General features: G+C 47.3%; 1 pseudogene; it reads right to left on the bottom strand.

Annotated features, from left to right (window-relative positions):
* Positions 1 to 131: 131 nt before the first annotated feature.
* LOC147728797 (small ribosomal subunit protein eS10 pseudogene) overlaps positions 132 to 24,685 on the bottom strand; it is a 40,260-nt pseudogene continuing 15,706 nt past the window's right edge.

Raw genomic sequence — 24,685 nt, 5'->3', positions numbered from 1 at the left:
GATGTTTTGAAGCGTGTGCTTGCTTGTGTTCTCCGATGGTGTGTATGTGCTTATGTGTCTGTGCCGGTGCTTGAAGACGTACACGTCTGTCTCTGTTTGTGTGTGATCTTTTACCAATTTTACCATCACCTTTACCATGTGATACCAATGTGCAGTATGATTTCCTCCTCTGTCATGTTTTCTGAGAGAAATCTAGAATTAAAAAAGTAAAGACAATACAAAGTGAATATATTTCCTTTAACCTCGAGTCAAACATGATGGGTCTCTCTGCTAGCAATTTTTAATGTGTTATTTATTTAAATGTTACAGTCAATCTAAGTAAGAAAGTAGTCTCACTAATTTTTATGAACACTTTTACTTCCTGTGGCTCTTCCTCTGGTAGTTTTAATTTTGGTTACGAAGACCAAGCTGATGCTACAGCCATGCTACCGACATGTCACGCGCGGAGCTGAGCACAGCGCTACTGTTTTTCAAGATCTCTAGGAAAGGCGGGGCCAACATTAGCCCGCCGCAGTTTTGGCAGGGCACACCCGCCCCCACCCACCCCTGGTCCCCTGGTGACCCGGAAGTGATTGAGTCACTTCCGGGTCACAAAGGGAACAAAGGCCTGGCCGACGAAGGGTTAAAAGGCTGCGGGATTCGGCCTCTTTGACTCCTACGCGCCACGTCCTGCCCTTCCAGCCTCTAGTAGGTTGTAATAATTTTTTTCTTGATCTTTCAGGTGCCGACATTGTGCGGTGTTTGTTGGACATCCGGAGCAGCGAAGTAATTTCGGATTACATCAGAATCGGGTTATGGTTTCATAGAGCGGCGTTGGTGCATCGATATCCCTGCAATGGAATACAGGGACAGAGCGGCGTTGGTGCGCGCAGTAGAGGGCCCCTCCCCATCACAGCGCAATGGGTATGTCCTCACAGTCCTTAATTGCTAAGTGCTGCCGTGGATGCTAATGTTCGTGGAGTTGGGCAGTATTTTAGCCCTGGCTAAAATCCCAGGGTGCAAGCAAATACACTGCACGCTTAACAGGGTGGTTGAGGGAGTATGGTGGCAGCGATACTGTTTAGCATGTCTCGGTAGACTGGGGTTCAAAGCCGACCCAATGGAAATATTGGGATTTTGTCCAGTGGTTCTGGAAAACCAGGTTTACATTTAAGTACGCAGGTGCTCATTTTGAACAGTTGCCGTTAAGGGAACCCCTTGCAAATGCAACGCGAGGTCTTTGGGCTTTAAAACAGCTGTGGTGAGGTGCGCGATCAGCTGAAGGAAGCAAGCGCTCTTTTTAAGAGGCGGTGGGGGGATTGTTTTTAAACTTGGCAGTTCGGGCTGGACTGTTCCCATGAGGCACAGGGTCAGACTGATTTGCATATGCCCATGTCTGAACTGGGGTGGCGGAGTGAGCTAAAGAACGGTGATGGATTAAACCCAGATCAGTTGACTGGGGGTGAGTGTTTTTATTGTCAACGCTCCGTCCATCATCCCCTTTGGTTTTTCCTTGCTTCACATAGTATGGCAGTATGTTCCTTATCAGGAAACAGTATTTCTACAGTAATGGCGCCTGTGCTTGCAGGGCCACCGTGGTCATGATAGTATATTCGTTGGTTACCAATTTGTGGTGCCAGCCGTAGTAATGTGGCAGTACACAGGGGTGTGCCTTGCCAGCTTGGACAAACCCAGGAGTAATAGGGGTTTGCAACACCTCAGCACCCCTTGTCGGGAAGCAGGACTCTGCCTTTACTGGGCCCGAGCTCCCAGTTGTCATTTTAGCAGACACAGCGCATTTGGGGACTTCCACAGTTAGGAGGTAGACACACACTGAACATTTCCCAGAGGTAGGTGTGGGTGGTTCACTGACTTCACGATACGCCAGTGGGAGCCTTGTGGGGCCTATGGTTCCCCGGGAAGCCTTTTCAGTTGCACCAACAGTGGGTGTCTTATCGGGCGCAGCGTAATGCCATCAATTAAGCCCATCTGGTGGCCTTATGGCGGCAGGTCTAATTTCCCTGGAGCAGACAGCCCTAGCATATTTAGCACGCATTTGGGGGGGGGGGCATGAAAGGGCAGGTACACCGGGACGTCTGGGTAGAAGTGAGGTCGACATGTCCGTACCAGAAGTACACCCTGGCGCAGGCATTCCAGATCTCCAGATAGGGGAAGCAAGTCTGTGAGGCCATTGGGCCACTGGAAGCAAATACCTGGTACGAACAATAGTGAGGCTTGCTAATTACAGACCACCATAGCCCAGGGGTGCATCTGGGGGGAGTTGTGCTTCTTAATAGATGGCGTCCATTTGTCCACAGCTGGGGATGAAACCATTGCAGAGAATGTTCTTGCCTAGTTAAGGGCATAAAGGGACAAGGTATGATCTTGCAGGGAGTTGGTAGGTCCCGATAGTCGGACTAAAAAATATAACGGCTAGGTTTATAAATTTTAGGTTAGGGCATGACCTTTCAGTGTAGGAGGGTGGGGGGGGGGGGCAGATAGTCGGTCAACTATGCTGGCCTGTGGCGGTAAGGTCATGATTGGTGAGCAGTTAATTTAAGGTCCTTAGGGGGCGGCGCTATTCGCAAATGGGGTCGCCCAAAGGGAGAGACAAGTGGTCTCTCCTAGAACTCCAGGGGCAGGTACAGGTTGGGTACATGGGTGCGGGGTAGGGGAGAGTCACGCTTTCTCTAGGCTGGTTGGCCACCCCCCACGTGCACAATGACGCCAGTAAACGGCGCAGAGATGCAAGGGCCCCCTTTTATTGGCGTTAATAGGGCATACAGGGTTAACCGGGGGGCGGAAGTACCCTCACTGTAAGCAGGCCATCTGCGCATGCGCACTTCCACAGAAGGGTGTGGTTAATCCGGTGTATGGGGGTAACCGGGGGGAGAAGTACCCTCCCTGTAAATGGGCCCCCTGCACATGCGCACTTCTATGGAAGGGCGTGGTTAGTCGGACGTATGGGGGTAACCGGGGGTAGAAGTACCCTCCCGATAAACGGGCCCTCTGCACATGCGCACTCATTCAGGAGGGGTGATTTAGTAAGGATCTGACACCAGTTATTGACCTTGCCGTAGGCCCAAATAGGTACGCAGAAAATAATTATTGTATGTGATTGATATGCTAGTCTCGGATTGGAAATACCTTGTACTAGAAGTATGTTAAGGTTAGCCAGCTGATATCTGTATATATCAATTGTAAACGTTTTCTGCGTAATTGTGTAAATATTGTTTATTTCAATTTTTTATTTATTTTGTATGTTTTAATAAATACGGCCGGGGGGTCGAAAGATCCCCCGCCTTCCAAAGAAATGCCTCTCATGTCCTGTTATTAATGTTTGTTAACGGAAGGGTGGGGGTCCTCCGGCAGTCCCTGGCCACACTGAGTGTCCGTGGAGCCCCGGTCACAAGGTGAGCGAGAGACACACGCATTGGGCAGCTGCAGCGCTGACCCTGTGAGTCTGACTGGCTTGGGGCTCCTTGGTTCATTTGTTGCACTAAACCCTTGAAATCCGTAGCATTCTCCAGATTACTGAACGTTTAATAAGCTAAATGCCTCGCCAGCTCCTAATCTGAAAATGTTCCAGCACCGCTGCCCTCTTTCTTGCCATTTGGAATCCCAGATGCTTTGTGACTTTAAACATGCGCAAAGCGCAGTTCTCATGTGCTCATGAACTCTGTACAATCCATGCATTCAAACGGAAGGGGGACTTGGGGGGGCAGCCGACCGCAGGGAGGTCCCCCCCACCGGGCGATTGGGAGGGTTGCGTGGGGGGCAGGGGTTGAAGCCCAGAACATTCGAGATTGTTTTGGGCTATTTTTGGTAGCCTTTGGTAGCCTGGCTATTTAGGTCCCTGACTCTGCCTCCCAGCCACCATTTTAGGTTTGGTGACCTGGTGGCTGGGAGGTTAGATAGTTAAAAGTTTTTTCATTGTATTAATATCGTGGTATTTAGTGAATTTTTGTTTTTAAGCCTAGCGTTTTATAATTGGCTTTATTATGGAAGACTTTCGTGTCCTCGAGACAATGCGCCTGTTATCGGAGGCTGGACGACTTGATTTGTTGGTCGGTGGGGGCCGGCCCGTCTTCTTCCCCGAAAAGACGTTGGGTGGGTCAGGTGAGTGAGAGGGGCTGGTCTCGCACTAGGAAGCCGGCCCCTCCTGAGTCAGCGCGCGCTGTCGCGGGAAGCGGGGAGGTTTTTGTACTGCCTGGCATTCTGCCTTGTGTTTCTGCGGCAGTGGGGGGGCCGGCTGAAGTGCCGGTTGAGGAGCAGGCGGGGTTGGTGCCTCGCGCACAGGCGAGGCATGTGGAAGCGCTTCCGTTGAAGCCTGTGGCCAAACGGGGGGGCGGAGAGGGAGCAAGAAGCGCTCCGCCTCTGACCCTGTGCTGGAGCGTTTTTCTGGGCCGGTTTTAGGCGTTCTAAAGCGTGGTGCACAGAGAGGTTCTCTGCAGCTGGGTGTTGGGCAGGGTGTAGGTCGAGGGTTTTTGCATCCATCTGAGCCTTTATTAAATCCTGTGAGGCAATTGGTAGCTGAGACACAGCTCATGGGAGCGAGTGACACTGTCACTCAAGGGGCAGGTGGGGCAGGGGGGCATGGAGAGTTTGATTTTCAAAGAGGTCAAGTGTATTCTGATAATGATGCCAGGATTGCGCTTTATGATGAGCAAGGTAATGTGGGTAGTCCTTTGTTGTTCTCTACCCCTGCTTCCCAGACAGTTGCATTATCTGTGGTGGGGAGTTCTAGGGGCGAAGGGGAGTGGGCACAAATAGATGAAGGGGGTTTTAGTCCTGGAGTCATTTTGGATGCTGAGGGCACGTCATTTGGGGCTGGTGGGTCATTAATAGCAGCCCAGAGTAGTTTGCGGGGTGTTCATGGTGGTGCACATCAATTGGTTCCTGATGTTTTTCCCTCTCATGGCAGCGTTGTGGGCCAGTTTGGTGGTTTTCAAGATTTAGAACTGCACACTTCTAGTGGGGGTGGGTGTAGTAAGGAGGACTACACGATGAGTAGGTTCAAGCAGGTTTATTAGAAGGAAGAACAGCTTAACAACCACAGCAGGAAACAGGTATCCTCATCATCGGTTCAGCAGACCAGTACATCTTCAAGGAGAAACGTTCCAAGAAGCAAACACTCTACTGAGTGACATAGGAAAGTTCCAGATGACATAATGTAATGGAATACCACACACCTCCCCCCCTTTAAAAAAAAACAACAAAAAAATTAAAAAAACAACAAAATAAAAAAAAACAAGATAGTGCAAAAAGAAATCAAGTTCTAATAAAATCTTTAAACTTTGAAGGAGCAAACTTAACACGCTCACTACGTCTTAATGAGATATCTTCACACACTACATCTGATTGGTTGTCTATAGCAACATACGGAACAGGTCGAACATCAGAATTGATCACAACATCAGAATTACTTACAATCTCCTTTTCTAAATTGTCATAAACTTCATGCATACCAGAGAAACCATCTGAGCTATGATCTGAGACAGGTTTCTCATGCATACCGGAGGAACTATCTGAAACAAGTTTCTCTGGAAGAGTAGTCTTTTGAGAAGGGGTAACAAAGGGTTTGCATAAGGAAATCCTTCTCAAATTCCATATTTTCCCCCCTTCAACTCTGACAGCTTTGCTAAAAATGTCAATTACTTTGATGGGATCAGACCATCTAGAGACATTCTTGTGAAACAAACCACCCATTTTTACACGAACTCGATCACCCACTTTTACACTGCAAGTGCTATACTTCTTTTTGGCAGAGTGCTGGGTCATAATTTCTTGGTATTTCCCAATTTTATTCCTTAGTGTCTTAAAGTCTACCTCGTAGGGAGTATCACTTTTTAACCACCAGGGAAAGAGCCGAGAACCTGGTTTCCTCCCTCGCAATAATTCAAAAGGGGATAGGCCAGTGACTGAATTGGGAGACAATCGATAAGTTAATAAGGTAGCCTGAAGTGCTTTCTTCCACTTCAAACCACTTTTAATGGCCAATTGGCAAGATTCTTTGATGACTCTGTTGAACCTCTCAACTTGGCCGTTGGCTTGTGGAAAATAATTAGAGGTCCTTTTGTGAATAATACCACAATTTCTGAGAAAACACTCAAACTCGTTGCTGATGAACTGTGGGCCATTGTCTGAAATAAGTTCCTCTGGCAAACCTTCTCTAGCAAAAATCTCGTCAAGGAAATCAATTACATGCTCTGAGGAGATCTTCTCAACAATTTTTAATTCAGGCCACTTAGAGAAGTAGTCAATTAAAACTAATGCAAACATTTCCTTACCGGACTGGTAACTAAAAGGTCCAATAATGTCAATTGCTAACCTTCGCCAAGGACCATTAGCATACTCAATGGGAGTAGTGTCAACAGCCAAACTCTTCACAGATTTGTCACTCAAAGAGCAAGGGGAACAATTCCTGACCCAACTATCTACCATGGCATCAATACCAGGCCACCAGTAGTGTTCCCTGATCCTTCTTTTGGTGGTCGACATTCCCATGTGCCCTTCATGAGCCAATTTGCAAATCTTTTCTCTCAAACTTGTGGGAGGTATGATTTTATCTGATCTGAGGATGATGTCTTGACATAACATTAAATCATCCTTAACTTTGTAAAACGATCCTAACTCACCAGAAAGCTTCCTTTCTTCAGGCCAACCTTTAATCAAATACTGCTTAACTAGATTCAAGACAACGTCATTCTCCATAGCTTCTGACCAATTCTTTTCTGAAAGAATTAAAGAATTTTCTTGATCTGAAATTATATTGACATCCGCAAACGAGTACGCAACATCACAATCTATGCTGTCACCAACTTCTACACTGGCTGGAAAATGCGACATGCAGTCCGCGTGAACATTTAAACGACCTGGAATATATACAACCTCACAACGGTATTCCTGTAATTTGGCCGCTAGTCTCGCTAAGCGAGCAATAGGAACTCTTCCACCACCAGCGGCTAACATGGTGATCAGAGGCTTATGATCAGTTCTTAAAGAAAATTTTGTCCCCCACAAAAACTGTCTGAAATGCTGAGAAGCCCAAGTACAAGCAAGTAATTCTCTCTCTATAGTTGAGTAATTCTTCTCGGCATCACGTAGAGCTCGAGAAGCGTAAGAAACAACAAACTCACCAGATTTATCCTTTTGCATTAGAACAGCCCCTAAACCGACATTGCTTGCATCAACATAAACGATACATTCTTTACCCACAGAGTAAGGTTTCAAAAATGGGGCTTTAACAATTTTTCGTTTCAAAATTTCAAAGGAATTCTCTTGTTCTTTCCCCCAAACAAATTTTGCATTTTTCTTTAGAAGAATTCTTAAGGGATGCACAATATCAGAATAATTTTTAACAAATTTGCCGTAGAATTCAGTCAATCCTAAAAAAGAAAGTAACTGTTCCTTTGAACTGGGAGAAGGAGCATTGACAATATTTTGGACATGATTAACCTTAGGTTTGATTCCATGACTTGATATTTCATGTCCAAGGTACTCAACTATTTCTTGTCTGAATTTGCACTTATTATATTTCAGAGTGAGACCCTTAGAACGGACTTTCCCCAAAACACAAGAAAGATTCTGTTCAGTATGGTCTTTCCCAAAAATCAAAATGTCGTCTTGGAAAGCTATGGCCCCTTTGCAGTCTGCCAATAATTCTTTCATGAGACGCTGGAAGACGGAGGCCGCACTTGCCAACCCGAAAGGCATGCGTAAATACTGAAACATGCCCTCTGGGGTAACAAAAACAGTCAATTTCCTTGAGTCTTCATCTAATTCTACTTGGTGATATGCACTAGCCAAATCAATTGAAGAAAACACAGTAGCGCCTGACAGTGCGGAAATTAACTCGTGAATATTTGGCAAAGGATGTTTATCAATCCATATCTCTTTATTGAGGCTGCGCAAATCCGCACATAAGCGAAGTTCGCCAGAACTCTTAAGAGAAATCACAATAGGCGAAACCCAAGGGGAAGATTCAATTGGTTCTATTATATTCCTGTTTACTAAGTCATCTAGGATTTCTTTTAATTTGGGTCTATAGGCTAAAGGGACATTCCTTACCCTATGCCTGACAGGAACAGCATTATCATTTAAGACAATTTTATGCTTGAAACCAATATATTTTCCCAGTTTGTCATTAAAAATTTCAGGAAAATTCTTGAGTACACTCTTAGTGAAATCAGTGTTGCTAAATGTGTTCAAAGTTAAGTTAACTAACGAGTCAGTAACGTGCTTTTCAAGCCGGGGCTCATCAACATAAACTGGTGGAACAGAATTTGGATGGAGCTTGATCCCTAAGGCACGTTAGTGAGGCCAACCAAGGATAGAAACACCCTTGGTAGCGACATAAACCTTAGCTTTGATATCCCAGTTCTTAAAAAACAATTTAGCCCAACAGAAACCCTCTAAAGCTATCTTTCGTCCTGTGTACCCACCGGGATATATATCTGGACATAAGAGTTCTCTCTTATTCCAAAGTTGTTCAAAAATATCCTTACCAATAATGGTGTACCATGCACAGGAATCAACAAAAATTTCAATGGGTTTGTCATCAATGCAAATTGTACAAGAAGGAAGATTATTTTGAATACATTCATCAACAGAAAGTATGCAGTTTAGACTATTTAGGACTTCTTCTTCTTCAGGAGAGATATAATTAATTCTAAGACCAGATCTGCACACGTTGACAAAATGTCCCTTCTTTTTACATTTGATGCAGATTTTATCCCAGGCAGGGCAACCTTTGTAATTGCCAACATGGTTGGTGCTACCACATCTGTTACAAACTATTGTACTCTTCTTAGTAAAACTCTTATTATCACTAGCATTCCTTACATATTCCTTCTTAAAGGTAGGTCTAGCATTGAAAGTGTTCGAAGTGGGATTACCGGTATGAGTTTTAACAATGGCCACTTCAACTTCAGGAACATTTCCTTTCAGATTTTTACCTCTTATTTCAGATACAAACATTTCAGAATGTTCTGTACCCTTAGCTATGTTCACTACTGCAGCAAGAGTAGTCTCAGTACCCAACCAAAGCCTTTCTTGGATCTTTTTGCTTTTTGTTTTCATCATGATTTGGTCCCTGAGAACTTGCTCGTATGATATAGTTTCGAAAGAACAAGTGCAAGCAAGTGAACGTAAAGCTGCAACGTAATCCTCAATTGTCTCATCCGGTTTCTGTTAACGAGAGTAAAATTTGAACCTTTCCATCACAGTATTTATTCGTCTACCAAAACGAATTTTCATTTGCTTAGAAGCTTTTCTAAACACATCCATATCACCGGCATCTTCCAAGGGTGGTAAATTATCGAATTCTTTTATTCCTGCACCACCAAGACAATGTCTTAGAAGAGCGAGTTTTCTTTTTGCTGAACAATCCTCTTTTTCTAAGACATCAACGTAAGCAATAAACATTGAAAACCAAAGATCCCATTCTATAGGAGGATCGCCTGCAACCTGAAGAAAATGAGGAGGTGCTGCAATGTTAGACATTTGTAAATAAAAATCAAAATGAACAATATAAGCAATTAAATGAGCATGAAACTTGAATAATAAGAATATTAATGTAATTCAACCTGAAAAGTAAAAAATATTAATATAATTGGTGTGCAAATCACCGTAGTAAAAGATTTGCTGAAATGAATTTTTACAATCTTTAAATGTCGTTTTTCTCTCTTTAAGTCACTGTTAATCTTTCTTAAAATAAGCGTTTATCTGTCTTTAAATCGCTTTAAATCGCCATGTGAATTGTAAGTAATAGGAGGCTGAAATGAGCTTTTGCAGAAACGTTCAGACGAATACGAAAATTCCGCTTCAGCCTTTACTAAGATGGCCGCCAAGAACATCTGCAATGCGCGATGACGTGCGCAATGACGCGTGAAACCCAGAGTGCAACTCGTGTAAACAAAGACGATGAAGCGCGACTCGAGCAATGCCTCGTGAGGAGTTTAGAAGATAAACAAACTCTAATGCGCTCGAGGTGAGTCTTTTCAAACAACACAGGAAATACGCTCTCATTGAAGAGCGTATTTAAGTATTTAATTTGAAATTCGTAATGCCTTGAAAAACACCGCTCGATAATGCGGTCGGAAAGTAGAAGCACAGAGCAGGCAATAAAATCCAGAAAAGTGACTCACGTTTGAGGTGAACTGTAGATAAACTGGATGACGATAGTAACAAATTAGTTCTGGTAGACGAGGCTGATAACAGAAGCTCCTCACTTCACAGAAACAGAGAAAACGTTACTTTAAGTAGGCAAAATCCAATTTTGCATGAAACAGGAAACACAGTAAACGAGTGAACGCTGTCTTCCAAACTGCACTGCTCCCAACGTCGCCAATAATTGTGTAGTAAGGAGGACTACACGATGAGTAGGTTCAAGCAGGTTTATTAGCAGGAAGAACAGCTTAACAACCACAGCAGGAAACAGGTATCCTCATCATCGGTTCAGCAGACCAGTACATCTTCAAGGAGCAGGAAACAGGTATCCTCATCATCGGTTCAGCAGACCAGTACATCTTCAAGGAGAAACGTTCCAAGAAGCAAACACTCTACTGAGTGATATAGGAAAGTTCCAGATGACATAATGTAATGGAATACCACAGTGGGGTTGGTGAATTTTTGGATACAAGGGCTGCCAGCAAGTCATGTTTTTCTCTTCAAGATGAGGGTAGGGTAGGGATGGGAGGGCCAGTGACTACTAGATCTGTGGGGGATTGGCAGAAATTGAATGAGGTTGCTTTTGATGATGTGATGCCTGGTCCACTTCCTCAATATGGTAGGGGTTTGGGGCAGGCAGTTAGTTTTTCATTACATGGGTCTTCTAGGTCTGTTCCTCATTGGTCAGAGGGTACAGGTGGCCCACATTTGGAGGCACATCACTCTGGTTTCGACAGTTTTGGTCATGGGCTTGCGGGCCATGATGGCGCACACAGGGAGGTGGAGAAACAGGCAATGCCGGAAGGTTTCTTGCATAGAGGTGATTCTGCGGCGGTTTCCGATACTAGATTGGATTGGAGTGATGAGGAGGATGTGGTAGGTGCTTCTCCGGTGAGGGAGGTGCCACTGAGAAATTTTGGTAGGGGTTTGTCACTTGATAGGTTGCAGGGGAGGTCAGTGAGTACTGTGGTATTCCAGCGGCCAGAGCTTGGGGCAGGTGTTGTTGTTAGGGAACTCAGCACACTAGTCCAAACTTTTTCTTTACAGGAGAGGGATAGGTACGGCGGTCCAGACTCGGTAGGGCGTGGCCCAGCCCAGCTTCGCCGAGGTGAAGTGAGGAGAGCGCCTTAGCGCGGCCCTTTCTGTTCCACCGAGGGAGCCCGTCGCGGTCAGCACATGTAGGTCTAGCGCGATCTCGCTGGCCCCGCCGAAAAGCAGGTCTAGGTGGTCTACCTTACCATCGGCTATGGAGCTACAGAGTCAACGCACGGGGAGGTACAGGCGAGTACAGTCTGCTCCCCCGCCTGGAGGATCTCCTCATCACCTAAAGACTAATGTTGTTGATAAAGGGTTAGGTAAGACCCAGAGTGTTGCTTTCCCTCCTGATATGGAGGCAGTGGTTTTGGATTATGACGAAGATACTCCTGAAGAAGGTGAATTGCGTGAGGTAGATGGGGGGGAGCCCTCTAATGTATCTCGTAGTGTTTTTCAGAACCAGAAAGTATAAAGGCCAGTTCAGGAGAGACGAGAGCGCGGCCCGCCAATCAGGGCTCCTCAAGGGCGACATACACTTGATGTTTCAGCAACACGAACGGAATCTGTACGAGCTGTTTCTCTGTTACCAGGTGAGAACCCAGTGACACAGGCCAAACCTACGATGGTGTCTGTGGGACGGCGGTGGTGGGGGTTCTTGGGGTTGGTGAAGAGAGGTTGTTTAAAGGGAGGTATGTGAAGGAGACTGCTGTGGGCACGGATGAAGGTCTTGGGTCTGCAGGGGGAAAGGTAGAAAGTAGTACAAATACTGAGGCTGCTGGAGGAGTTAAGGAGCCCCTTGACAGTAAAGAGTTGAAGATTAAAAAATTGCCCTACATGGGTGTTACCAAACCTTTGGGCGCTCATTTAATGTTGTCCACAAAGGAGCGCATTTGGAAGGGTGAGTATGTGGAAATACTGAAACTCCTTCATCGTGAGGTACGATCTAAAGAGGGTTCTAAGGAGGAAGAATATGAGCTTCCAAAGCGTCCAAGGGTTCCCTTGACTATTGAAAACTGGACAGCAGCATTTCTTATACATGCAAATGTTTACTGTGAAAAGTTTCCAGAGCGCAGCGTATCTATTTTTAAATACATGGATGTAATTCGGAAGGCACAAATAACTGGAGGGGGATATGCTTGGGCCCAGTATGATGAGGAGTTTAGGGCTAGGATGGCATGGGATTGAGAGGCAAAATGGGGGGAGCTGGATACAGATTTGTGGCAGCATACGATGGGGGCTGCCTCAGGGGGTAAGACAATTTTTACAGCCAGCGGTCTACCCTTGATTTATCGGCCCTTTCAAGGCAAGCCCACCCGTGGTGGGGTGGGGAGCACGTCCAATACACAGTCTGGTACTGGCACCTGCTGGGAATTTAATAAGGGGACGTGTAGTAGAGAATATTGCAGATATAGGTATGAATGTTCCAGCTGTGGTAAGCGACACCCCTTGGTTAAATGTTGGAATAACAAGCCAGCAGGTGGCCAGCAAGGGCAGCAGTCAGGTGCGGAAGGTTCTGGGACGTCCCGGCAGTTTCAAGGGGGTCGGGTGGTAGAGGTGCACAGGGTACTGGGCCCAAGGGCTCATACGCCAGTTAAGCTGGAACAGCTTGAACTTGCCCTTCAGGATTATGAGGATGTAAGTGTTAAACAGAGACTGCTGGAGGGTTTTCAAGTTTGTTTTCATTTGGGCTATTTGGGACCACAACAGAAACGTTGGGCTGACAATTTGAAGTTGGCATCTGAGCATAGTGCAGTTGTGCAAGAAAAATTGGATAAAGAGGTACATGAAGGAAGGATGGCAGGCCCTTTTCATGACTGGCCGATCCGTGATTTGATTATTTCACCTATTGGAGTGGTCCCCAAGAAGGAGGTGGGGCAATTCAGACTTATTCAACACTTATCATGGCCGGAGGGGTCATCTGTAAATGATTTTAGTGACGCAGATGCTGCTTCAGTTTCATATCCCTCAGTTGGGCGTGGCCATGTCACTTGTTGTGACTGCTGGCGCAGCTGCTGAGATGGCTAAGTGTGATATTAAGTCTGCTTTCCGGCTGCTACCAGTCCAACCAGATGATTGGAGTCTTCTGGGTATCCATTTTGACGGGAAATGGTACGTGGACAAAGCATTGCCGATGGGTTGCTCCATATCATGTGCTCTTTTTGAATGTTTCAGCTCCTTTTTACAGTGTCATTTTACACACCAGTCTGGTCATTCTCTGGTAACGCACTATCTAGATGACTTTTTCTTTGTTGGGTCCCCGGGCTCCGCGGAGTGCCAGACAGCTTTGGACACCTTCCAAGGGCTCATGGGGGATATGGGGGTACCATTGGCTCCTGAGAAAACAATGGGCCCGGCCACAATCTTGTCTTTTTTGGGGATTGAAATCGATTCAGTGGCAATGCAAGCTCGTTTGCCAGATGACAAAAAAGTGAAGATGTTGGAGTTGTTGAGTGTTATGTTGACAAAACGGAAGGTGTTTGTGAAAGACATTCAAGTGCTATTGGGACACCTCAATTTTGCGTGCAGGGTGGTGAGAGCAGGGAGGACTTTTTGTCGCAGATTAGGCAGGGCTCTGGCAGGACAGCATTTGCCTCACCACCATGTACGTCTGTCAGCGGGTGTCAAGGAAGATTTGCCCATGTTATAATTTTTTCTCACTTCCTTTAATGGTGTGCCTTTGGTGAGAGAGGTTGATTTTCAATGGGATGTGCAAATGTTTTCTGACGCTGCAGGCAGTGAGGGTTTTGGATTGTACTGGAATGGTAAATGGTGTGCGGAACATTGGCCTGAGGATTGGTTGAATGGTGGTCGGAGTATAACTTTTTTGGAGCTTTTTTCTTTGCTGGTTGCCCTGTCTCTTTGGGGGGAGGATTTGGCACACAAAAAAGTTATTTTCCGTGTTGTCAACATGGCTGTGGTGGAGATTGTGAATCAGCAATCTGCCAGAGATGAACAGGTATTGAAACTCATGAGAGTCTTTGTGCTGGGCTGCTTGAAACATGATATTAACTTTCGAGCTTTGCACATCCCTGGTGTGGACAATGACATAGCGGATGCTTTGTCTCGTTCGCAGAGGGAGAGATTCCGTGGATTGGCCAGGGATGCGGTTACATCACCGACTCCGATGCCGCTACATCTGTGGCACGCAGGCAACGTCGGGTCTTTCAACTGGTGGTAGGTTCTTTTTCTGCGTCTACGCGTTCTGCTTATTCTTTGGCCTGGAAGGAGTTTTGGGAATCTGGAGCTTCTAGACGTGAAGAGGTTTGGCGTCGTTCGGAGGATGTAGTTAAGTTCATCTTGGACCTCATGGACAAGGGTCTGTCTAGAGTTACTTTTGCAGGAAAGTTGGCTGGCATTTCCTTTATGGGTAAATTGTTTTGGGGTTATTCCCCTTCTGCTGGTGAGATTGGCAGGAGAATGCTTGAGGGTTGGGCCAGGGAACAGGGGAATAACAGAAGGTTTAGGGCTCCACTATCTTGGCAGACTTTGGTGCGTCTATTAGCAATTTTGCCCTCTGTTTGTACTGATGACTTCGAGGCTTGTTTGTTGGCCATGTTAATGGCCTTTATGTTTTTGGTGCTTTTCGGGTTTCTGAGTTGTTGGGTTCTAAATCCAAGGGAGGGATTTGTTGGCGAGATGTTTTTTGCTCAGAGGAGGGTGTTCATGTGTGGCTGGCTAGCTCTAAAACTGATCAGAAGAAGTTGGGTAAAGGAGTGTGGTTGGAGGCGAGCTTCCCTAGAGTTATATGCCATTTGCTGTTGGCTCGCCGTTGGCGATCTTTATCAGGGGGTGGTGATGATGATCTTGTGTTCCAGCATATTAATAAATCTCCTGTTACAGCCTATCAATTTCGCATGGTTTTGCGTAAGGCTTTACAGCGCATTGGTCTGGATGGGGAGCATTATGGTACGCACTCTTTTAGGATTGGCGCTGCGACTAAAGCGTTTAATAGAGGTTGGTCACAGGGGGACATCATGAAGTTGGGGCGATGGTCATCAAAGTGCTTTCAGCGATACGTGAGAGGTGACGCGGAGGAGGCACATGCGTCATCTTCCCTTACATGAGTATTTACTGTTTTTTCTTTTCCAGCTTCAGTTGCTGGGTCCCGATCTCAAGCGGTGACTGTTTGGATTGTGGGGCACTCGTTCGTGAAATGGGCCCGGGTTCAAGCGGCCTAGAGTTATTTCAGAGAATCATTGGGTTTTAATGTCAGAATGTTTAATATTGTTTGGAAAGGTAAAGGTGGGATGCTCTGGAGGGAACTGATTACTTGCCTTAATAACGGTTTGGTGGGGAATTGTTGCCCGGACATTTTAGTGAATCATTTGGGTGAAAACGATCTTTGTGCAACTAAGGGTGTGGTGTTGTTGCGGGCCATCAAAAATGATTTGGCGCCTATTAAGGAGCATTGGGCTGGTTGCCATGTTTTTTGGACGGAATTGATTCCTCATAGGATTTGGAGAGGAGCAGTGAATCCTAGAGCGGTTGATCGAGCTAGGAAGAAGGTGAATGCTGAAGTCTCTAGATTTTGCCGTCAGCTTGGTTTTGGGAGGATTTCTCATAGAGAGATTCGTTTTGAGTCAGTGGAGTTCTTCAGGGATGATGGGGTCCACCTTTCCAGAGTTGGTATGGATTTGTATTTATTGGAGTTACGAGAAGTTTTAGCAGCAGTGAATTTTTGCAGGTTTTCTCTTTTCCTTTCCTACTTGGGGGGCAGAAAGGAGGGGGGGGTAGTTTCTTCCCTCCCCCCACCTTCCTGGGTGGTGGGGTCTAGTTGTTTAAGGGCTGTTGGTGTTAGATTTTGGTGATTAATGGTCAGGTTTGTTTATCATCAGGGAACAATGAGTTGGTCATTGGTTGACCGTTTAGACGTTTTGTGGGGGTTTGACAGGGGTGAAGGGTCAGGCAGGTGATTGGTTTATGGAGGGCCTGGTATTCATAATGTTATTGGGTTTGTTGATGACGTAAGTTTTATAATGATGACGTATGTTTTATAATGATGATGACATGTTTTATAATGATGACGACTGCTGAGCCTGCACTCCAGGCGAGGTCGCCCCCTCGCACCACTGCCCCTTGCCTGTTTTTGGCTTTGCTTCCTGTTTCTGCCGTTTTGCTTCCTGCCTGCACTGCCGGACGACCCAGCCGCCGCTGAGCCGCCCGACCAGCCACTTTTCCCGCTGCTGCCTCCCTGCGGCCCGCCCCCCTCCTGCCCATTCGCAGCCCCGCTCCCGCCACCCAGCTGACCCTCCCTCCTGGCTCCTCCTTTATGACGTTCCCTAGCACGCGCAGCAGGCGCGCCGATTGTGCGCCGAAGGCGCGCCAAAAGCAAGCCTGTCTGCGCCCGTCCGCGCCTGGACCGCGCCCAGCACCAGGACACCTGGCCTCTGCCGATGCAAGACTACCCAACGGACCTACGACGCCGCCACCCTCTACGCACTCAATGCCGGCCGGAACCCTGCCTGCTACCGAGCAACCCCGAGACGCACCCACGGACCCTTCGCCTGCCAAGCCTGCAGATTCACCTGCTCCCGGACCTGCACAACCCCCGCCAAGTCGAGCACCAGCAGCAACAACCTGAAGTGCATCCTACTCAACACCCGCTCCGTCCACAGGCACGCCGTGGAACTCTGGGACCTGCTTGACACAACAGCACCGGACGTCGCCTTCCTCACCGAAACCTGGATGAACGCCTCCTCAGCGCCAGACATCGCCATAGCCATCCCGGACGGATACAAGATCACCCGGAAGGACCGCATCAACCAGACGTGAGGAGGCATCGCCATCGTACACAAGAACACCATCCGCATCTCGACTAACTCCGATGAAACCTTCACCACCGCCGAACACCTGCACTTCCAGATACACACTGACCCCAAGACCATCCTCCGCGGCACCCTTATCTACAGACCACCTGGACCACGCACACAATTTAGCGAAGACATCGCAGACTTCATCAGCCCGCACGCCCTGCCCTCCGCCGACTACATCCTCATAGGGGACCTCAACTTTCACCTGGAGAACAACAACAACAGGAACACCACCACCCTGCTGGACAACCTCGCCAACCTCGGACTCAAGCAACTGGTGACCACCCCCACCCACTACGCCGGCCACACGCTTGACCCCGTCTTCTTGTCCAGCAAGCACATCTCCTTCAGCCACGGCACCGGACTCCACTGGACCGACCACAGCTGCGTCCACTTCAGCTTCAGAAGAACTACGACCCACCACCACCCGCAACAGGTCCCCCGCCGAAGCTGGAGAAAGATCACCTCCGAGCAGCTCACCGCCTCCCTCAGCCAGAACACTCCGACCAGCACAACGGACCCCAACGAAGCAGCCAGCAACCTCACCAAGTGGCTGACCGCCTGCGCCGATGACCTCGCTCCACTAAAGAACCCTCCCAGCAGACCCGGCAGCAAGAAAACCCCCTGGTTCACCGACAAACTCAAGGAGTCCAAGAAGAACTGCCGCACTCTTGAGAAAGCCTGGCGACTTGACCACACCACAGACAACAGGGCCTCCCTCAAGCACGCCATCCGCAAACACCATCAGCTGATCCGCGCCACCAAGAAGACGGCACTCAAAGAACGACTGGACAACAACACCCACAACAGCAAGGAACTCTTCCGCATCGTCAAAGAGTTCTCCAACCCCAGCGCCGGAAACAACGACATCACTCCCTCGCAAGACCTCTGCAACTCTCTCGCCTCATTTTTCCACCGCAAGATCGCCGACATACACAACAGCTTCGACGCACAGACCACACACCCCACCACCGAACCAGCGCCCACCACCACCACCCTCTGCAACTGGACCCCGATCAGCACCGAAGACACCACCCGCACGATGAACTCCATCCACTCCGGATCACCAACCGACCCATGCCCTCACCACGTCTTCAACAAAGCCGACGCCACCATCGCATCCCATCTCCGAGACACCATCAACTCCTCCTTCCTCTCCGCCACCTTCCCTGAGAGCTGGAAGCACGCCGAGCTGACCGCCCTCCTGAAGAAACCGACGGTGGACCCAACCGACCTCAAGAACTACTGTCCCATCTCTCTCCTTCCTTTTCCGGCCAAAGTCATCGAGAAGACCGTCAACAAACAGCTTGCCGCCTTCCTCGAGATGAACGGATCCCTCGACTCCTCGCAGTCCGGGTTTCGGGCCAACCACCGAGACCGCCCTAATCGCAGCCACCGACGACATCAGAACCCTGATCGACAACGGGGAAACAGCGGCCCTCATCCTCCTGGACCTCTCTGCAGCATTCGACACCGTCTGCCACCGCACCCTAGTGAAGCGCCTCAGCAACGTCGGAATCCGAGAGAAAGCGCTGGAGTGGATCATCTCGTTCCTCACCGGAAGAACCCAGAGAGTCCGCCTCCCTCCGTTCAGATCCGAGGCCACCGAAGTCATCTGCGGCGTACCACAAGGATCATCACTCAGCCCCACCGTCTTCAACGTCTACATGAGCCCCCTCGCTGCCATGGCACGCCAGCACAACCTCAACATCATCTCCTACGCCGACGACACCCAGCTCATCCTGTCCCTCACCAACGACCCCACCACCGCCAGAGCCAACCTACACGAAGGTATGAAAGACTTCGCCGAATGGATGAGAAACAGCCACCTTAAACTGAACTCAGACAAGACAGAAGTCCTCATCCTGGGATCATCACCCTCCACCTGGGACGACTCCTGGTGGCCCCCGGCCCTGGGCACCGCTCCCAAACCAACGGACCACGCACGAAACCTGGGCTTCATCCTGGACTCCTCCCTGTCAATGACCAGATAAGTCAACGCCGTCTCAGCTTCGTGCTTCAACACCCTGCGCATGCTCCGCAAGATCTTCAGATGGATCCCCACGGAAACCAGGAAGACCGTCACCAAGGCACTCGTCACCAGCCGACTAGACTACGGGAACACCCTCTACGCCGGAACCACAACCAAACTTCAAAAAAGACTCCAACGCATCCAGAACGCCTCCGCACGACTCATCCTCGACATCCCCCGACACAGCCACATCTCCGGACACCTGAGAGACCTGCACTGGCTCCCCGTCAGCAAGAGAATCACGTTCAGACTCCTCACCCACGCACACAAGGCTCTCCACAACCTAGGCCCCAAGTACCTCAATGACCGCATGACCTTCTACACGCCCACCCGCCAGCTACGATCGATCTGCCACGCACTCATCACCGCTCCACGCATCCGCAGAGCCCCCGCCGGAGAAAGATCCTTCTCCTACCTGGCAGCCAAGACTTGGAACTCCCTCCCCACCCACCTTCGGCGAACCCAAGACCATCTCTCCTTCAGGAAGCAGCTCAAGACCTGGCTGTTCGAGCAGTAACTTACCCCTCCCCCAGCGCCTTGAGACCCTCTCGGGTGAGTAGAGCGCTTTACAAATGCTGTGATTGATTGATTGATTCATTCATTCATTTAAATGATGATGTAATGTTTTATAATGTTGTTGCAATGTTTGAATTGATGTATTGTATGGGTGGGGGGGGGGGCCATAAAACTTTTGGGGAGGGGGTGGGGGGTGGGGTTTAGGTTTATTTATTTATTTAGTGAGGATTCGTTTTGGAAGGCTTTGCCAAGGTTTATTATTTGTGATGTGCACCTGTTCCTAATAAAGCAGCCTTTTCCACACTCAAACTTTTTGGTCTGCTTTAACCCCCCCCCCCCCACCTCGCCCTCCCTCCCAATGCACTTGTTTCTAGATTGTGAACCCATTTGACATAGATTCTCGCTGGTGTTTGGAACTAACCACTTCATGCATATGTATGAAGAAAGTGAGGGTGCTTAGTGATTACAAGGGGTGGCAGTGAAGTGTCCACATAGACGGCAGCATTATAGACGATGAAGTGAAGATCCTTTAAGGGGCACCTCGGTGCGCAGAGAGACAAGCTTCTGCTGTGTCCAAACTGTTTTTCAAGTGACACAAAGGGCTCACATGGTGCGAGCGTGCCAGTGAGGGGTAGACAGAGGGGGCACACCAGGGAGGGGGCTCCACTCTTTCCAAACGGGCTCCGATTTCAACAAGTGACTCTTTCCTGAGAAGGCGACTATTTGAATTTACTTTTTAAGGGGTTCACTGCCCCTCCCCAGAGGCCGATACCTGCGGGTCATTACAAAAAAGGGGGGTTGAACCCATGCAGTCGCGGGGACCTGGGCGTTGTCTGGTAAATGTAAAGAAGGGGTCCCCGCAAGGAGAACGTGTTGAGTGAAAACACACTAACACAATTGCCAAACAATTAAAAAATTAATCAAACTGTTACTCTTAAATAAATGTTGTCATTTATTTAACAACACTACGTATGAATCAGTGAAGCAATTACAATCACATTAGAAAGGTGAAAAGCCCCATGTTGGGAGAGGGAAAAGGGGAGGAGAGGAGGTGGTGCTCAAAAGCGGTGAAAAAGTTAGGGAAAGTACACAGACTCAGAAGAAGTAAATATTTACAATCTTCGAAACGTAATTGGAAATATTCCAAAAACAAAAAGCCAACACAGATTATGGCAAGTATTGAAAACACAATTCAACTGGGGACATTCTACGGTCACATATATAGTTTAATACAATCCAGGGGATGTGCCGGAAGTCCCAAAAGGAGGAAGTCGTCGACGTTTCGACCCCTACATGTAGGCTAAATTAAGTCCTTTACCGGGGTCTTCATCAGGACAAGTACAGTGGGGGAGGGGACGAAGTGGGGCCGTCCTATCTGTAAAATTAAAAAACCAGTGTCAAAACAATGAATTGGCTGGACACAACAGTCATCGTCCTGTTAACCATAGTGGTTGGGTAATAAAGACAAAATAAACCATGGAGTCCGGGCCACTGCGGGCCTCAGGACATGGGCAATAAGAGCAGAGTACGCAATTAATCATGCTCTAGCTCAATGGTATGGGTCATAGTTACAGAGGGGAACACTAACCAACAGGGAGTTTAAAAAGCCATAGTAAAAGACACTCTATATGGTGGACACTCACTTTGGGATAGAAACAGATCACTGCAGTAGAGAATCCAATTAATATACTGCTCCTGGTAGGACTAGCTGCTCCAAGAAACTACCAACTATAAATAGAATAACAGTAACAATGATGTTAGTCTATTACTGAGAGTAATGTATAGTGGTATATAATTCAATTGTTAACTTATATTGGCTACACAAACATAGAGACACCAGAAGTTGAGTAAACTATGATGCCAAAAATCGAGTACCCTTACGGATTGGGATGGGGAAATATATTCTAATTAACAATGGGCACGTATGGTCAACCGGAATGGAAAGCCGCAATAATTAGCCCAAGAGTCATACCTTTAATTATGCCGACGTGGCGCCATATGAATATGTAGGCGAGGTCTGGGTGAAGTTAATTACGGTACTGTCACGTATTCAAGCGCTGTAACAGAATGAGAACAATCCTATTGGTGACATAATCGAATGGGGTACAGACAGCTCCAAGTCAAAAAAGGGGGCCGTGACATACCTCATAAGAGTGACCTTTTCTTGAATGGGTCCACGTTGGTCTTAGGTGGAAAAAACTAGGCGAGTCCCGGCGGAAATCGCCATTTTTCAAAAATGCAAAGTAAGTGTTGTAGTGAATGAATCCTAAAAGAGGAAACAGATTGTGGTCAGGAAAAATCATCGGGCATTTACTCCCGTTTCCGCAAAGGCCACTTGGTTGGGAGGAGGCGCAGGGAATAATAACTTACATACAACCCACAGAACGAGGCGAAGTCGCTACAGTCCGACTCGTCTCCACAAAACTCCGCCAGCAACTACGCGGAGTTAGGGGCGGAGCCACTAAAGGACCGAGGTCATGGATATAGAAGAATTACTTAAGGAATACAGGCGTCTCGCTGTGAAAGACCGACTCAAAACCAATAGCGCTCTTCAATCAAGATCTATCTAAGGGGAAAGTGTATTGGCACAATTAGAAAGCGGTTGTTAAATAGCGAATATTAGAGCTATACAATAGTCACCAAGGATATATATCAAAAAATACGAGATGTGGTGGTAAAACTCGTGCACTTCTCAAACATGAGTGTGTAGACGAGCACACGTATCGTGAGCATAAAGCGGTACATATAGATTCGATATTACATGAAAAAACTCGTGCACCTTTAAAATATATCGGGTATAACAAAGATGTGCATTCAGAAGTCAGAGTACATAGAACTCGCGCACTTCTCGAGCATGAGAGTGTAAACGAGCCCGCACATTGTTAACCACAAGGATTATATGAAAAAGGTTCATTTAAATTAAATGTACATGGGATATCTCGTGCACCTCTCAAGCATGAGGGTGTAAACGAGTGCAAATTAGGAACATCGAGTGCATGAGAAACATCATCTTAATGCTGCCAATTGTGCAAAACTGCTATCCTGCTCGTTCAGCCCATTTTTAATCGAGTCCAGGAGGGACATCCATTTACATTCACGTAAATTCAAGACAGATGCTAGATTACCCCCTCTCCTACCCAGGGACACCTTCTCAATGACTAACCATTTTAGGTCCGACACTATATGTCTGGCACTTTGCCAATGGTCCACCAGAGGGGCACCTAACACCTTGCATCGTAGTCTGCTACAGTGTGAAGTGATGCGGGACTTGATTTTTTGCTGGGTTTGTCCAACATAAACTTGATTGCATGGGCATCTTGAGCACACATTTCTTTCTAACATTGCTTAGTATCTCTGCCTGTTTATCAAGATAAACCGTGCTCGCAGGAGGCATCAGCGTAAGCCAACACGAGCTCTTTTTATTTTAGCTGATAATAAATAGTTTTTATATAGTGCTTCATAGCACACATTGTAGCATTTGTACGCGCTGTAAATAACGTGCTGCCAACATCCCCGTTGATTGTGCTTAATTCATCAGCCCCAGAAGGAGGGAAGGCTGAAATGATTCGAATTTGTGACCTTCCAATCTACAGCGTCTTAATAGTTATTGAAATTCTTACTGTGTTTTCCCATTGGATCGAAGTGATTATCAGCTTGTCAGGAATATTTTTGAATAGAGTTCTGTATGCCCATGAGGCTGCTTTACTGGGAATTTCCTCCTGTATTAGTCTACCCTCTAGGGTGCTAATTCGGGGATATAAGTGGTATCTATTCTATCCTCTCCGCCCTCCAGGCATGTTTTTAGTTGAAGATATTTATATCTTTGGGTGTCACTCGGTAAGTACTCAGATTAGAGCACAAAAGAAATCAGTACTCCTTCTTTTAAAATATCACCCTGTCTAGAAATCTTGTGCCCCAGTGCCTAAAACCTTGGAGCCTACTTATTTCTGGCGTTCTCGTGCCTTCCCAGAGAGGAATCTCCCTCGTTAGTTTCTTGTTCCATTGCATTTGTCATTCTACCCCCTTCCAGGCCTCTATTTTTAGGTCTCAGACTAGGCAGCACCATCTCTGCCCGCAAATGATTTCCTCAGAGGTACGGAATATTGGCTCCTGCAGTGCTTGAGAGATTTATTGGTTGAGTAAATAGACATCTTTGTTTTAAATAGACATCATTGTTTTAAATAGACATCTTTGTTTTAAATAGACATCTTTGTTTTTATGGATTATTTAGGCACAGTGAAGTAGGTGTGTGTGTTGTGTACATTTTGGTCGAAAAAAAAATGTCAGGAAGCAGGTAAAAACTTTTGTTTCAGGAGAGTACCTGCTTCATTGCATTGGCGAGTGGTGCTGCGGAGGGTCATTAATTGAGCTGCGGTGGTAAGGCTCGTTGAGCTGTGGAGTTGTGGGTTTTATTCGCTAGAGGTGGTTCATAGATGAGTAAGATGCTATAGGCTTCAATGGCACGGGGTGTTTTTTGAACTGTATATATAGGATTCAGTAATATGTTGGGTGATACTTTGAGCTGTTTGCTCATCAGCAAAGAAGAGCGGTCATTGAGCTGTGGACCATCAACGAACTGTGGGCAATTTAAATTAGCTGTGAGTTGTGTCTTTAGACTGGGGGGGGGTATATGGAGTTGTATTTGAGCTCATTGGAGCAGTGAGTTGTTGAGCTGTGGAGTGGCTCCTTGCCCTGACGGGTCCTTAAGTTGATTGGGGATGTGGGGGTCATTGTGGTGTAGGTAGTTCAGTTCTCCGGGTAAAGAATTCCTTCTGTCGCGGTGCCCTACATTGTGCTGCGCGTGAGGAGTTCATTGAGTTGAGCTGTAATGTGATGCGATTGGTTGAGCTGCAGCAGGTCCTTGTGACTTGATGTAGTTTGTTAATTTGCCGGTTGGTCACTGAGTCTATGGGCGTTTCATTGACCCGTGTAGTGATTCTTTGTACTGTGGGATCCTTGAGTTGATGGGGGAGGGTTTGATTGAGATGTAAGTAGTTATCTGATCTCAGTATTATGCTGTACATTGAGCTGTGTGTGAGTAGCTTATCGAGTTGAGCTATGGGGAGGTTGGTTGAGCTGTAACAAACACCTTGTAAAGTGACAAAGTCGGCTGAGTTGCTTGGAAGGGTCACTGGATTATGGG

Source organism: Lissotriton vulgaris, chromosome 3_1 (assembly GCF_964263255.1).
Source record: "Lissotriton vulgaris chromosome 3_1, aLisVul1.2, whole genome shotgun sequence".
NCBI classification, from domain to species: Eukaryota; Metazoa; Chordata; class Amphibia; order Caudata; family Salamandridae; genus Lissotriton; species Lissotriton vulgaris.
Note: the sequence above shows the minus strand (reverse complement) of the source record. Positions and strands in the feature narration are given on the sequence as shown.